Below are 16386 nucleotides of genomic sequence, written 5' to 3' on the forward strand. Positions count from 1 at the left end.
GAATCCTGGCCAAGTGTCTTCCCTCTCTGAACCTAAGTGTCTTCCTCTCAACAAAGAAGACCTCAAGTTGCACGTTGTTCAAAAGCCCTTTCTGATTCCGAATGTCTGTATGTCTCTGTAGCGATGTTCTCATATTGAAATTTCTCTGTGCCTATGGAAATCATACAGAGAATTTGGTTTCATTCATTATTCAGCCAACGTTGATTGAGCACAGATAATATGTCAGGCATTCTACTGGGTGATGGGGATCCTGGGGTGAACAAGCCAGACAAAGTCCCTGCCTCGAAGGAGCTTACATTCAAGAGTCTTGAGGAAGATTAGATGATAAATGAGTTACTTCACAATCACATCTGAAGATAAGAGGAATTGATGTATACTGCATACCTCCCATGGCAGGTGGTATGCTAGACACAGTGGCCTGGGTCATCCCAGTTGATCCTCACAATCACCTTAAGAGTTATTGTCATGCCCATTAAAGACTAAAATGAGGCTAAGAGACATTCGGTAGCTTAGTCAATGTCACCCAGCTAGGTGTGATGGAGATGAGTCCAATAGCACACCTGGTGTCCTTTTCTCATGAGCACACTCTCTGTTCTCTCTGGATTCTGCATTCTGAGGTCTGGGCACACCAGGAGAGCAAATCTCAGAGCCCCACTTCTCAGGAAATACCCCAAGGCACTTTCTCTGGCCCTTGCTGGAACATCTACGCTTCAGACCACCATAGCTCACTCCCTCTGTCCCAACGTCTCAGCAGGGAGAGCTGTGAGATTTGTAGTTGGATTCTGCCCTCCTGGCCCATATCCCTATAAAATAGCAAGCAGAGAAAAGAGGGCGGAACACAATTTAAAAAAATAAACACTGACGCAGATAAGAAATGACTGGGGAGTCTTGGGGATTTATGCCTCATGAAGTGAGATGGCAAAGGAGGCCAGACAGGGAGCAGACAGCCCTGACGCCTCTGCCTCATGGATAATTTATCCCAGAAAGTAGAAGCCTCTGTTTGCAACTCACACAGGCCAGAGTGGTTTTCTGGGTCTTCCTAGCCCACTGTCTGAGGAGACCCAGGCTGAGTCAGAAGTTTTGTTTTCCCAGACTAAACCCACATGTGTGATACTTTTTTATGTCTTTCTACTTCGATGATTTGTTGGAGGTTCATCTTACACTCCCAGTGAGGCTGACAGGACGGAGACCCTTATCCCTGTTGGTCAGGTGAGAAAGTTGAAGCTAACAGACCCCTATCCAGGCATGCCCAGGGAATTGGGAGTATGAGCCATTGTTGGTTGACATTACAGCTCCCATAGGTACGCATTTCCCTCCTTCTCATTCTCCTTCCCCAACTCTAACCCACCCTTAAATTAACTCTGTTTAGCTAATGAATTAATTCAACTACCCTTTATGGAGTAATAATATGTACTAAGACTGCTGCAGACACAGAGATGAACAAGATAAAGGCAGATATTACAAACAAATGAACACTTTTTAAATACATGTTGTTGGTGATTATAAAGATTATGTTAATTGAGGGTCTCTCTCCAACATAATAATCAGCAGAACTGAAAAGCAGAAGAAATTAACTAAAAACCGTAGGGATAAAATGAGAGAGGTAATCAATGCTTGGGTCAAGCACAAGAAATACTTTATTTGCTGGGTTCTTCAAAAGCAATTCAATGGGCATTGGGAAGGTTCTTGTCCTGGATGATGTCCCAGCAAATGAGTTCATGGATAGGAACATGCTTCAAGATTAATAAGGAGCTGACAGTCACACTCGATTGTGATGTGGATGCTTAACTTGGCTGTGTGGCAGGCCCTCAAGCATTTTTATATCCACCAGCTGCTATAGAGGTAAAGCTCAATCTTCATGTAGGATGAAAAGAATTCAGGTTTTGATCTGATTAACTTGGTTTTTAATCCCCACTAGCTGTATGCTTAGAGCTAGTTGCTTAGCCTCTCCCAATCTGTTTTCTCAACCATGAAATACAGGTAGCAATATCTACCTCAGAGTTTTGCCTTGGAAAAAAAACGTAAACTACATTAGTCCACATTTCATGGGAGGCCCCAAGATAATGGACACCACCTCTGCAAGTACAGTGTAGGACCAACCTGTAAGAACTGCAAAAGATTGTATTAAAAACTACTTTTGAGGTTCCTTGCTGATCCTTACTCAACTCTGGCATATAAAAGAGGTGGGAGAGGCCAAGAACAAAGTGGGGGATCAGATAGGGTTTTTCTGGAAAGAGCTGTAAGTACATCGTGTGTCTTTGTCCACTCCCTCCATTAACTCAAGCCTGGGGAAAGTGACTTTAATGGGATAGGTGGAGAACATGATGTTTTCCCTATATTTGGGGGATACTGTAAACTAGAATCTGATTCCCACTGCTAAATGTAAAAGGTTAGATGCCGGCTGACCAGCTGCCCAACAGAAGAATAAAGGGAGGTTGCTGCACTGGGGACAACCTAAATTCTCAGTTTATCAAGGTAGAGAATGCAGATGTGTTTTCTTGAACTAGATCTGGAACACATGAGAGAGAGATGGTCTAAGTCTTCCTAAACCCTGTCAGAGGACCATCTAGTGGGATGAAGGACCTCAGCATAAAGAGGCAGGTGGTGCTGGAAGATGCCTAGGGGCTGGGGAAGGAATCTGAAGGAGCCAGCTGGAATCAAAATGCATTTACCCACATCAGGGATCACCTGCATGAGTTGGGGGTGGGGATTTTCCAAAGAACCCACAAATATACCAAATGAAAGAAGAAGTAAGGTTAATGCCTGCCAAGCTCAAAGAGACCCTGTATCTTCAATTCTATACTTGTCCAGTAAAAATTCTCCTGTTCCTCTTCCTTCTTTTTCTCTTCCCATTCCTGACAATAGAGATATATATAAAAAAAAAAATCCACAATGGTTAGCAAGACATAGACAGAGAAGTAGAAAGAAGAAACAGCCCCTTTCTCACTGCAGGAGATTGAGCCTCTTTCTCACTGCAGGCCAGCAGCAGTTCCAGGTCCAAGCAAGTAGTGAGGGAAAAAAAAATCTTGCTTTTAAAGGAAGTTTGAAGTTTATTACTGCTATTATTGTTAATAGGTTAACAGTAGTGCTACGGTTTAAATGTGTTCCCTGAAAAGCATGTGTTGGAAACTTAATCCCCAATGCAACAGTGTTGGGAGGTGGGGCTTAATGAGAGGTAATTAGGCCATGAGGGCTCCACCCTCATGAATGGATTAATGCCAATTATAAAAGGGCGTGAGGCTGGGAGTTCAATCTCTTGCCCTCTCTTTGCCTTTCCACCATGGGACGATGCAGCAGGAGGGCCCTCGCCAGATGCCAGCTCCTTGATCTTGGACTTCCTATCCTCCAGACCATAAGAAATAAATTTCTCTTCCTTCTAAATTACCCGGTCTCAGTTATTCTGCTATAGCAGCACAAAATGGACTAAGATGAGTAATAGTAGTATCCTAGACAAGTTAATTACCGAGCAGAAACAATATTTTGTGATTTAAGACAGATGGGGAAATTTGTATTACCTAAGAGAAAACAGAAGAGTCATAAAGCAAGTCCCAGATTTCATCAAAAAGAACAAAAGAGACTCAGAAGTGTAGAATAACTGATGAAAGTTGTTTCTTGATTATTCCCCCGTGAGTCTGGCTTATTCAATGTAACAGTTACATGAGATAACATTGTCATCCCTTCCTTGAACACAGTTGACCTGAGTATATCTGAGTTTGCATCTACCATGTCTCTTGACTTGGTTGACCAGCAGTGGACAAAGTCAAACAGCTAGGTTGTCTTCGAGCAGATACTGTGTTTCTGGCCTTTTCTCTAACCCAAGGGTAGAGATAGGAGGAGACCCAGTCTTAATCCTTGGCCAACATGCAGGTCACAGGGTTGGAAAGCCCCTTAGAGATGTATGGATGGGGTGGCAGAGACCAGAGAGGGGTTAGTTTCCCAAATCCATTGTACAGCCAGGCATGGAACCTGGTTCTCCTCTGTCCCTCTTCCCTAACTATCCTATTACTCCCTCCACACAACCTCCACCTAGAAACCTAAGACAGGGTAGAATCAAGTGCTAGGTTGACCAATCTGATGGTATCTACCATTTATTGAGCATCTACTATGTGCTAGGATATAAGCTAGCCCTAATTCTAATAATAACCTTCCAAGGTAGTGGTATCAGTAGCTTTTTCATAGATGAGGAAATTGAAGCCCATGAGGTTAAACAACTTGTCCATGGTCATATAGCCATTAAGGGGTAAAGCTGGGATTCAAACCAGTCAGCCTGACTCCAAAGCCAGTGATCTTGTCACACTGCCTTACCATCTCTCCTGAGGGCTGCTGGAACCAGGAAAGAGTGGTGCCAGCAAGGCTACAGGTGCATCCACAAAGCCCCAAAGGGAGCCCCCAGGCTTCCCACAGTGCCATCTTTGTGGAAAAGAAATGGTGCAGACTGGCCCACATGCTCGCCCAAAGCCAAAATGACCAGAATAGGCTTGCACATTACCAATTCCTTCCAAGCAACTAAAAGTGATGCAAATTTTTGAAATTATAAAGCTGAATAACTTTTAATTAGTTGGCAAATTACATGGCCAGAGGGGCCTTACTCTGTTCTCTGCAGTAGATATTAACTTTATTAACTTTGTTCCTTTTGCAAGTTAAGTTGGTTCTTTGTGAAGGTGGGTGCGTGCGAGTGTGGTAAGTTCTCATTTTATTTGGCAGGAATTTTGGCTGAGATTTACAAGGAAAAGATACTTTTAGATTTTTCTTCTGATGGTGAACTTGGCCTCCCTTACTCCCTACTGAAACTCTACTCTTTGGAGGCGGAAACAGGGGATAAAAAAAGGATAAAGAAAGACAGAAATTAGGGGGCGAAAACAACTGAAGAATAAATAATCCTCTTAAACCAGTCACTGGGAGAGGCAACGGAAAGAGCCCGAGACGGGGGAAGCGGGGGCGGGGAGCAGGCGGCGTGGGTTCTGGTTGGGTGATTCACTTACTAGCTGGCTTTCTGACCTTGGACAAATGACCTAATCTCTCTAGGTCTCTGTTACCCTGTCTGTAACATGGAGAGGATAACCCCAGCTCAAAGGCCTCCCTCAGGTCTGCTGAGAGGATCAAGTGGGATATCATCTGATAAAGTGATTTGACTTTTACAAAGGACTGTCCAAATAGAAGGTTGTGGTGTTATCTCTGACATCTGAAGCGAGGTCCTTGGATGTTCCTGGAGTCAAACCTGACAACAAGGAAACCTTCAGCATGACCGAGAAAAGGGTCTCCCTTAGCTCAGCTCCTGGGAGGGCCCCTGAAGGAGATATAAAATGTGAGTCTGTGGGTGGGAGTGATTGTGCTGGGCATATTTAATGTATGTCAGCATTCACTCACACTTTTGAGTGTGCACATCTTATTTCTTGTATATACAAAAGTGATGTGTGTGAACGCCTGTGTCAATATGGTGGGCAGAGAGGGTCATTTATTCATTCATTCCAGGAATGAGTTTTGAGGATTTACTCTGCTCTCTAGATGCTGGAGATTCAGTGGAGAACAAGACAGACTAGCATTTGCATGTACGTAAGAGTGTTTATAAGAAAACATGAGTTCTTAAGTGTATGGAGTATTAAGTGCATATGTGAGAATATCTGTGTGAAAACACATGTCCTTATGTATTAGGAAGTGTGTACTTGTGTAAGAGTTTGCATGTGAGTGTTTGAGAATCCGTGTATTTGTACCTATGTGTGGTGAGAGAAAAAAGGAAAGAAACAATTCTTGGTCACCCTAGAGGGCATCAAATTTTGTTAAAATACCTTAGAGCTGAAAGACCCTGTCTTAGTCCATTTGTGCTGCTATAACAAAGTATCAGAGAACAGAAATTTATTTCTTATAGTTCTGAAGTTTGGGGAGTTCCAGATCAAAACACTGCCATTGGTCTCTGGTAAAGGTTGCTGTCTGCCTCTGAGATGATGCCTTGTTGCTGCGTCTTCCAGAGGGGAGGAACACTGCGTCCTCACATGGTGGAAGGCAGAAGGTGAGACAGTGCTCCCTTCAACCTGAGCTCTTTCATAAGGGGCCAAATCCCATTCATGAGAATAGAACCCTCATGACTTAATCACCTCCCACAGGCCACACCTCTTAGTACTGTTGCATCGGGGATTCTGTTTCAACATGGATTTTGGAGGAAGCACAAACATTCAAACTATAGGAGACTCTGAGCTTTCATCTAGTTCAATCCTTAACATTCCAGATATGGAACCAGAGAAAGGAAACAGTGTGTATAAGGTGACCAGATGGCCAAAGAAGGGCCAGAATATACACCTACGGCTTTTGAGCCCAGGCATCTTTTCCTAATGAGGATGTGCGTAAATGTGAATGTAAACTGCGCATCTGCGAGGAAGAATCTGGGAGAGCAAATGGAAAGGTTGGCCTGGCTCGAATATGGAGAACCCTGAATGCCATGCCAGGAGGATTTGAGCAGGAGGGCAGAGTGGTCAGGTTTCTGCCTTCTAGGTGTCCTTCTGCTGTGGAGAAAATCAGCTGGAGCAAGAGACACTGCAGGGGAGAGATTGTGAGAGGGCAGGTGGAGCCGTCCAGGTGAGAGGGGATGACACCTGAATTAGGGAGAGGGGAATAAAGGATGAGGTGGGGCCGGGCACGGTGGCTCACACCTGTAATCCCAGCACTTTGGGAGGCCGAGGCGGGTGGATCACGAGGTCAGGAGATCGAGACCATCCTGGCTAACATGGTGAAACCCCGTCTCTACTAACAAAAAAAAAAAAAAAAAAAATTAGCCAGGCGTGGTGGCAGGCGCCTGTAGTCCCAGCTACTCAGGAGGCTGAGGCAGAAGAATGGCGTGAACCCAGGAGGCGGAGCTTGCAGTGGGCCGAGATCGCGCCACTGCACTCCAGCCTGGGTGACAGAGTGAGAATACGTCTCAAAAAAAATAAAAAAAGGATGAGGTGGGCAGGGGAATGCTTCTAGCCTAGAATCAGAGGCTTTTATATCCGTTAGGATGTGGAAAGTGAGCTCACACATTCCAATCGTTTACACAATAAGGCAGTTTCCCCTAAACCTGAGAACCAGGAGCCTGGGAGACTTTACAAGCATCTCATTAAAACTTCTCAATAGCCTTGTGAGGAGGCCATTATTTTCCCCATGTTACTGAAGACAACTGTGGCTCAGAGTGAGAGGCAGCTGCCCAAAGACACATAGGCTGATTTCGGTGGATCTAAAATAAGAACCCAGGTCTTATTTGCTTAACAAAATATTGCATAAGTCAGCAATCACTTATTAAGCATCTACTTTGTGCCAGGAGCTGTACTTGGCACTTTAGGCACATTACTTCATGTAAGCCTTCCGATGACCCTTTCTCCATTTTTCCAGTGAAGAAAATGAGATTCAGGGGTATGACCAAGAGTACACAGTTGGTTCAACCTGTACCTGAACCCAAGCCATCTGATTCCAATGCCCATCGTTTTCAACGATTCTGCATTTCCTTTCAAAATCGGAACAAATGTGCATGCAGTAGTTTAGGAAGAAGTGAATTTAGGAATTCCATCCCTAGAGAATGTACAGGTTTAGATTATGGGCTGATTCAAAACAGTTTTATCAAATGCCTGGGTGATAAGTCCATGCTGCAGATTGAAGAGTCCTATTCCTAATCATCAAAAACCACATACAGGAAGTCAGATTGGGCCTCCTAAATCCCATTGCCTGCCTTTCTCAGGGGTAGAGCAACTGTGGTCTCTACTGGGTCCCAAGAGCAACCATATGGGGTTGGAGGCTGGAAATCAAGACATATGGGACACAGGGTCCCAATAATTTCATTGTGAGGCCCAGGCAAGACCTTGTGGGTATGGGTCCTTCCAGCTCCCGCCATTTGGGATTCTACGTCCTCATCCACTCGCAGACACAACGTGCTTTTCCTTCAGTGACAGAACACTTGGTCTTTGCATCAATGCCAGCCTGGTTCCCTCACCCTGAACAAGTATAGGAACTGAAGGCCTTCATGTCGCACACTTAGACCCGCTTCCTCAGATCCTGAGCCCACCCTGTCTAATACAGAGAGGATAATGAGCCCCTCCTACTGGAGGCTGAGATCTAGAATTTGTCTGATTTTCCTAAGGCCTGTCTCAGGTTCAACTGCACTGAGACTCTCTAGCCCTGCCACTCTTTCAGATGTTTCCTGCTATCTACTCTATTCCCGTTTCCTCAAATCGCTGACTGACGTCCTATTATAAACCAGACAGGACATGGAGAACCTGCCTTCCAAGACTGCCATGCATGTCCCTGAGATACCCACTGCCAACCCTAGTCAGAGGCCCTGGATGAGGCATCAGAATGGATGGGGCCTAAATACCACACCCCCTCCTGAACTTTGATCTCCAAAACTGGTCACTGATAGCCTGAGGCTATGCCAGCTCCAATACCACCTTTGTCTTCCCCCACCAACTTCTCTGCCAAGACCCCAACATGCCTTTGGTCAAACTTACCCATTTTACCTCAATTGAGTTGATTTCTTCTGACTTTTTTGTTCCGGAGTCTCTAACCTCACCCCACCCTAATCCCTGAAACTAATTCCTGGCCCCACTTGAAAGGCCTTTCAGACTGAGTGAAAGTAATCTACCCCAAGCACGCTGACACATCAAGTCCCCAAGGGTACTTTCTTCCTGACCAGAAATGCCATCAGAGAGTCCAGGAAGGGCTTGGCATACTGCCCTTATCAAGGTCTCATCAACATTCATTCCAAGAAAACACAGTTGTCAGAAGACACACCCAAGAAAGTGGCCAGGAAGCAACCAGTCATCTGAATTATTTACTGTCACCTGGAACCTAGCCAACTAGATGCCGGCCATGCAGATGCTGGGAAAATATTTATGTGGGTCTTGATGGATGCTTGGCCAGGAATGACTGCCCCCTGTCATCTTTCCTTCCTCCTGATAAGGTAAAGCTACACATGTCAGACAGCCCTTAGAAGAGCCCGACAGCTGAGGTCTGGCATCCGATCAGAGCCGGGTGAGCGGCCAGTCCTTGGTTCCAGACCTGTCTCTGCTACCAGAAAGTTCTGCCCCTCCCAGGGCCTCCACTTCTCCATCTAGTAGACTGGATGAACTCAAGGTTTCTGTGATCCTATAAGATTGTGACTCAGACAGAGTCGAATGTATTTTCCAGATCTGCCATCATGATGCCATTGGTTCATCACAGAGCTATTTTTCTTGGCATCGTGGAACGTTCTTAAAATTCCAACATCCTAGGATTTCTGTATTCACTGTTCCAGTTTCTGTAATCAGATGGGAGAACTCCATCTGGAGGAGGAAGATCTGAGCTTAAAATAAAGGGGTAAAATGGAAGAGGGGAAATTGAGTTCAAGGAGTGTTTTTCATGCATCCACTAATTGCAAAGCACAATGCAGAGCCCATGCTGGTAGCGGAGTGCCCCCATGTTTTGTCCTCTAAACCACACGGAGCCCCGGTCCTGTTCTCTGTGAGCTTACAATGTCAGTGATGAGGGTGGCCGACAAGGCTCATTTTATTCCCCAATGCTCTTCGTGTTTCTTCTTTCTTGTAAACCCCAGGATCTCTGCCTGCTGCCCTCCTCGGCTCTGGAATTCTGTCCTCATCAATGATCTTCCTGGGCTCCTTTCTGGGAGGAGTTCTGGCCTCCCAACTCTCCATTCCTTGTAGACAACCTGACCTTGCAAGTCCTTCTCCACTTCAGAGTTTATGGCTAGTTCCCTTGAAGACCTACCTGAAGTAGCAGTTGTGGATACAGACACAGGACAAAGGTTCGGGAGCCTCCAGAGTTCTCTCAAACATTGTCTCTACTCAGATGCTCCTGATGCCTCCTCTGAGATGCTCAGTGTCATCTCAGGAAACTGCTGCCTACCTCAGTTTCCCTGAGCAGGAAGCTCTTCTGGCCCTTCTCTCTCCTCAGACCTGCACCTCTCTAGGAAGTCTCTGTATCCCAATGTGAAAATGTGATCTGCTGTAGTGGCCACTGAGGTTGGAATTTGAGTCTTCTAGGCTGAGTGAGTGAATTCAATGGGTCTTCCCCCAAGACAGTCATTGGGACAGGCCTGGTTGGTTTGGGCATCATCTCAGTTTATCTGGTCTGAAGAACTATTCCTGTGGACTCCCCTTGTCTCCATTCAGCAGATACTCACTTCACACCTATTCTTTGCTGGACACCATGCAAGGCATGAGTAAGGCAATATGCAAAGACAGACAAAGCTCTGTCCTCTCTACCTCCCCAGGTGCCTGGGATTCTCAAACCATGGCCTAGGACATGACCAGGCAAGTCTCTCAACCTCTTGTCCCTTGTCATTCCTTGTTCCCTCATCACAATTCTTTCTAGTTACCTGCTTCACTCATGAAATCATGGCATCATGAGAGATCAGAGGCAAAGGGCCTTTACAAACCAGACTACCTAAGAAATCAGTAAGAATGAAGCTGTGTGATACAGGCCAAGAATGGCCTCTCAGAAAGCCATGGCCTGTATGGTAGAGCTCTGTGACCAAGGATCACAGCTTGAGAAATGTTATCTTGCAGAGATAGTCGGATCATGTTATCTTACAGAGAGAGAGCCAGAGAGGCAGAGCTGGGACCCAGATAGCATGACTGATATCTCAAGATGAGATATTCTACTATTCAGTGTAGATACCTCTTATAATCCTCACAAGAACCCTAAGAAGTAGGCTTTGTTAAATTCCTCTTTGTTCAAATGAGGAAACAGACTGAGAGAGATAAAATGACATCCAAGGTCACACGGCTTTGAAGAGGTTGAGTCTAATAGATTCATACCCAGATCTCTTAGATTCTAGAGTTATTTTTTCCAGAGCCCAGGTACTTGGCTGTTTAAAAAAATCATGCCAAGGAACCAATGACCATAATTAAAATGCCAGTCCCCAGGAAAGTTGCATTTTAATATTATTTATTCATTCAAGAAGAAAAATAGCTAAAACCTAAATACTATACTCTGGTACCATAATAGTAAGAGCTACATGTCATGAGAAGCCAGGGGAAGCAACAAATAACTTCGCCAGAGGTTTTTGATAGGGAACTGGAAAGGCTTTTCAGAAGACAGAACATTTGAAGCAAGTCCTTGAAAGATGAGTAGAAATTCTCTCAGAGAAAAGGGGATGGGAGCTTCAATGCACCAAGCTAACAGCTATAAAAGATCAGTTTGCTGTGTCTCAGGGGGCAGTTGATGGGTGGGGAGAAGCAAGAGATTCAGTTGATGAGGGAGAGAAGGGCCTTGGGTGCAAGGCAAGGGAGTCTTTACTTTATATTTAACCCCCTAGGGGTCATAAAGTGTTCAACCAGAGAAGCCACTCTTTGTAGAAGATGACTCTGGGGATGAAGAAATTAATATATCCCAGGGATAGGAGCTTATAATGTCAAGAATGATAATAGCAACTCACATGTGAATATCATTCTCATAAATCTTGAAATAAAACACTTTCAAGAAAATTAATTTATTTCTAACATCGATCCTGTGAGGTCAATAACCTCATCCCACTTTTACAGAAGGGGAATGCAGGGCTTCAAGTCACATGTATCTGTCCACTCTAAGTCCAGCGCCACTCCTCAAGCACACACACTCCGGGTAATGAGCTCTTGGACAATGGTGAGTGTACAAACAGAACCTGTACTTCTGCCCTGGGTGGGAGTCTAGACCAGCTGCTCTTTGAGATGGTAAAATTCTGCAAGTCAGTGGCAGGACTGGCTGCCTCGTGGGGCTGACAGACTGAGCTGTGGGTGGTCAGGAATGTTTCAGGACTTCCTGTGCCCAGTGTTCCAAGTCGGAGTGTCTAGATTAATGATCCATCTCCAAGCAGACCAAGCCGAGGCCCTGACGCCAAGTGTGGGGCATTGATTAGACTTTACACTCTGAGCTTGCTTTCATCTTAAGCCCTCCATGTGGGCTGGGCCCTAATAATTAACATTCTCTGAGCCCCACAATATGAGTGAGCTGGAAGAAGAGAGTGCAAGTCTCTGAGAAGGACCCCATTGGTGGTGGGAGTAGAGCCCCCAAAGCCTCAGCATGGCCACTTGGCAGATGACCACATCTACCCAGCCAACACTCCCACCCTGCCTGGAGTTTGTCCAATGAGTGATTTTGGTCTCACCTTTGGGCTTCACAACATTTCTATGGGGAAATAGCACTAGGATTATTATCCTCACTGTAGAGATGGGGAAACTGAGGTCCAGAGGAGGGCAGGGGATCACCCAACGGCAGAGAGATCCGGATCAGAACTCAAGTCTCCTGCTTCCCTCTCTGGCATCTTTCCAGGGCAAGAGGCTGTCTCTTTCAGGGATGTTAGACCCTCTTGGCATCTTGAGGAAAGAGAAGGTAGAAGTGTGATAAGATATTTTATTTCACAAGAGAAATCATTGCAGAAGGGCCCTTTTATTTGTTCACACACTGTTTCAACAAATACTGAACACCCAGTATGCTCCAGCTGCTGTGCAAAGTGCTGGGAATGGCAAAAAAATAGTCCCTGGCATCAAGAAGCTTATAATCAGGGAGGAGGGGGAGATGGGTGGTGTGGCAGGGGAGAGATAGGTATGCAAATAGTGAGGTCAATGAGGTGTCATGGTGCTTTAAGTAGTAAGTATATTGAGCATATTTAATAGTAAATACATTTAATAGTATAGCACACTTTTGGCTGCAGGTAGGGTTTGAGTAAGAAAGCATGGGAGATGAGGCTGGAGAAATATGCAAGGAACAGGACACTGAGGCCTCCTAAGCTGGGGCAAGGGGACTTAATTTACCCTGAAGGATTCAAGCAAGAAGGCAGCAGGGTCAGAACTGCTTTTTAGGATGTCCCCTCCTCTGCTGTGTTGAAGATGTCTTTGGGGAAATGAAGAAGACACTATCTGGGAGGCAAAAGATGGTAGAAGCCTGCTTTGATCAGGTTTTAGCCACAAAGGACACCAAAAACTTTTATCTAGTCTGGAGAAGCCTCTGTGTGGGGTATTTCCTTATTATAAAAAAGTATGTCCTATGGTTGCCAACTTATGCCAAGGTCCCTGGATCTGACCCATTCCACACTCCTCTGATCTAAGAAGAAGCCACAGCATTCTTTTCTCTCTTCACATTATAGAATTCTCCATACCACTCTACCCACTTCTGCAGGTTCACGCTCTCCCGTAGTGGGTTCCCCACTGCCACCAACACATGGCAGCAAAGCACCACACCTTTACAATCCTCTTCTTTGACCTTAGATGACTCCACGTTATGTGGCCTTCCCCTTTCATTCAACATCAGGTGTAGATTAATTGAGCATCTACTATGTACAGACATTTCTAGGCTTTGTGGATGTGGCCTCTACCCTCACAGCCATGGGCCCCTGTGGTTAAAACCCAAACTCCTCAGCCCAGCATTTCAGGGTCTTCTTAGATAAAGCCCAGCTGACCCCATATTCTCCTTTCCCCCTCCAGCACTCTGTACTTGTCACATTTTTTATTCTCTAAATACACTATACTATTTTTTCAAAATTATAGCATTATTAAAATGCTAATATACACACTCTAATTCAAACAATACCAAAGGTAGAAAATAGAAAGTAAAATTTGTCCTATACCTCCTTGCAGCCACTACCCTGTAAATCCCAGTCCCCAGGGATGAACTTTGTTAACATTTGGATAAATATCTTCTCAGATTCTTTAAAAAACTTTCCCTGCCCTCACACACCACCTTTTGCAAACAACTATTTGTCCTTCAAGAATAATGACACTGCCATATTCTCTCCTCTGAGAAGGTGTATGTGTTCCCACAGAGACACAATGCTCACATCTGACATAGCACCTGCCACTCTCTATTAAAATAATCGGTGCACACATCATGCCTCCATCAGGTTGAATGTGAGACTGTGACCTGAGATCATCATCTCTGTGATGATCACAGAGCTGCTGCAGTCGTGGTCATTATTCACTGTGCCTAGCATGTAGTAGGCCCTCAATAAGTATCTATAGGATACATAGGTGGGTGGATGGATGGATGGATGGATGAGTGGATGAGTGGATGGAGGGAGGGATGGATGGATGGATGGATGGATGGATGGATAGATGGATGGATGGATGGAGAGACGGGCTGACGGATGGACGGGTTGATGGACAGACAGCAGGCACATCTGTGGGATGCTCCACAGGACACAGGTACGGTGACAGTACTGGCACTAAGGAGTGGAAAGGACCTCAACTAAGGGTAAAGGACCTGGATCCTGTCCTGGTTTTGCCTTCTACTTGCTATGTAGCCTTGTATAAATGCCTCACCCTCTCTAAGACCCTATGTCCCTACCTGAAACTGAATAGCGGAGCTGCGGAGTTTCCCAGGACCCTCCCCAGCAGATGCTCCAGAATGCTCAGCTGGCCCTGGCCCAGCACCCTCACTTTACACCTCTGTAATTACCCACCTGCATGCCTTTATTATAGAGATTGGGGTGGGGTGAGGGCTTGTTAAATAAAGGGCAAAAGGAAATTGCTGGCTTGCCTAAATGACATTGTTGGCATTAACTAGATTAACTTCTGAAGTGAAAAGCCCACAAAAGCAAAACCAAAACAGAGAAGGGGCCATGGCTTCCGCTGGGGGCTTTGTGGTCCCCTGCTCAGCCTGCCTGACCTCCAACCCTAGCTCCCGATCTGTCTTCATGAGGGAGGTCACAGAAGCTACTTTCCTGCCTTCACACATGACTTCATCTCAGCAGTCCCAGGAACATAGTCCTGGGCACTGAGCTCCAGGCCAGGACTGGGGGGCTCCTCATGGAGCCTCCAGACTGTAAGAGGGATGGGCAGGTAAATAGATACACACAGAGCAGTGGAAAGTAGTGACTATTGGAGCCAGACTTTGCACTGAAGCCTTTCCAGCTCCAAATCTGTGTTCTTTTCCCACACATCTCTCCCATCCAGACCCTTGTCCTTGCCCATCAGATGTTCCTGAGCTGAATGATGAGCTGCTCTCCAGACAGAGCTTCTAGGAAAGGCATTCCAGGCAGAGGCAAGAGGAAGAGGAAGACACAGGAACGTGAAAGAGGATGGCACATTCAGGCAGTCAGGGACAGTGCCACCTGGCACTGGAGCATAGAGGGAAGAATAGCACCTTTCCATTTGGTGTCCCTCCTGGTCATGCCTCTCAAGATGAAGGATACAAACTCTGCAGTAGCCTAGGCAGGGAACTGAAATGCCACATCTCCACACCATGCCAGAGGTGCCAATGTGTGAGAGCATCCATCAGGCAGCAGAGGGAGGGAGTTGCTGCCAGACCCATGGTTAATGCGGGCTGGTATCAAGACGCGAAACAGAGGCAGGAGACTGTGACAGACTCTGACCAATGCAGTTTCTCAGTTTGCAATGTTTATAATCATCAGAAGAGTCAAGGAGATACTGAGGGCGATGGACCCAGCCCTGCTCAATGGTTCCAGATGCTTCAACAGGTAGGATAGGATGGAGCCTTGATATCTGGCTAACTGTCCAGTCTCACAGAGAAAGGCCATCCTTGTAAAAATCCCAAAGTACATAAGAAAAATTCTTCTCCCCAGATGAACCAGAGATCTTCTCTTCCTCACTACAAAGGGTCAGCTAAGTCAAATTTAAGAGGAGAGAAAATGAAGGAAGGAACAGCATCTGTGCCTGGCTTAAGTCTGTGCCTCTGTAATAATCAGACACTTTACATATACTTTCTCATTTCATTCTCTGAAGAGTCTAGAGAGAGGTATTATTTTCTCCATTTGGTTGACAAATAAGCTGAGGCTTAGGGAGGCTTGCCCAAGTCCTCACAGCTAGTGACTATCAGAGCTGGACTTTGCAACAAGGCCTTTCCAGCTCCAAATCTGTGTTCTCTCCCTATACATCTCCAGACCCTTGTCTTTGCCCACAAGAAGCTTACAGTCTAATTTCACTGCAGATCCGGTGATATTTCATCAGCTTGCTAACCTGGTACTAAAAGTCATGAATCCTGTAATTCTTCTGAGCTGCTGGACACCAGAACTGCCAAACGACAGCCCAAGGAGTATTTGAAACACAATTTATGTGACTAGCTCCTCTTGCCAGGTACATTTGTGATACCCTACGTCTGAGGAATGACCACCTAAATAACAGAATTTCAGGCACAGGACAGAGAATATATTCTTAGGTAGGAAGCCATTCCAGCATTTGTCAAGCCTCTTCCACCTGCATATGAGCCCACACTTGGGCCTGAAGGCCACCAACACTCTCCTGAGTCAGGCCTGGTCAGGTTCACTAGATGCCAGACTAGGTCACTGGGTATTAATCATTGCCAAGGGAGCAGTTAAACTGAAAGCCAGTTCATTAAAGATTAAGCTTCATCTCCATAGCCCTCCGGGAAAGGGAGCTTTGGGTAGGGAGCCAGGCCCTATTCCAGGAGGTCACCTACTGTGAACAGGAGGCATCA

The 16386-nt window shown here is 45.7% G+C and overlaps 1 pseudogene; it reads left to right on the forward strand.

The window, feature by feature from the left end:
* Positions 1-11370, forward strand: part of LOC100614986 (putative selection and upkeep of intraepithelial T-cells protein 1 homolog) — a 109577-nt pseudogene extending 98207 nt beyond the window's left edge.
* Positions 11371-16386: the final 5016 nt, after the last annotated feature.

This window comes from Pan troglodytes, chromosome 1, assembly GCF_028858775.2.
Source record: "Pan troglodytes isolate AG18354 chromosome 1, NHGRI_mPanTro3-v2.0_pri, whole genome shotgun sequence".
In the NCBI taxonomy this organism is placed as follows: domain Eukaryota; kingdom Metazoa; phylum Chordata; class Mammalia; order Primates; family Hominidae; genus Pan; species Pan troglodytes.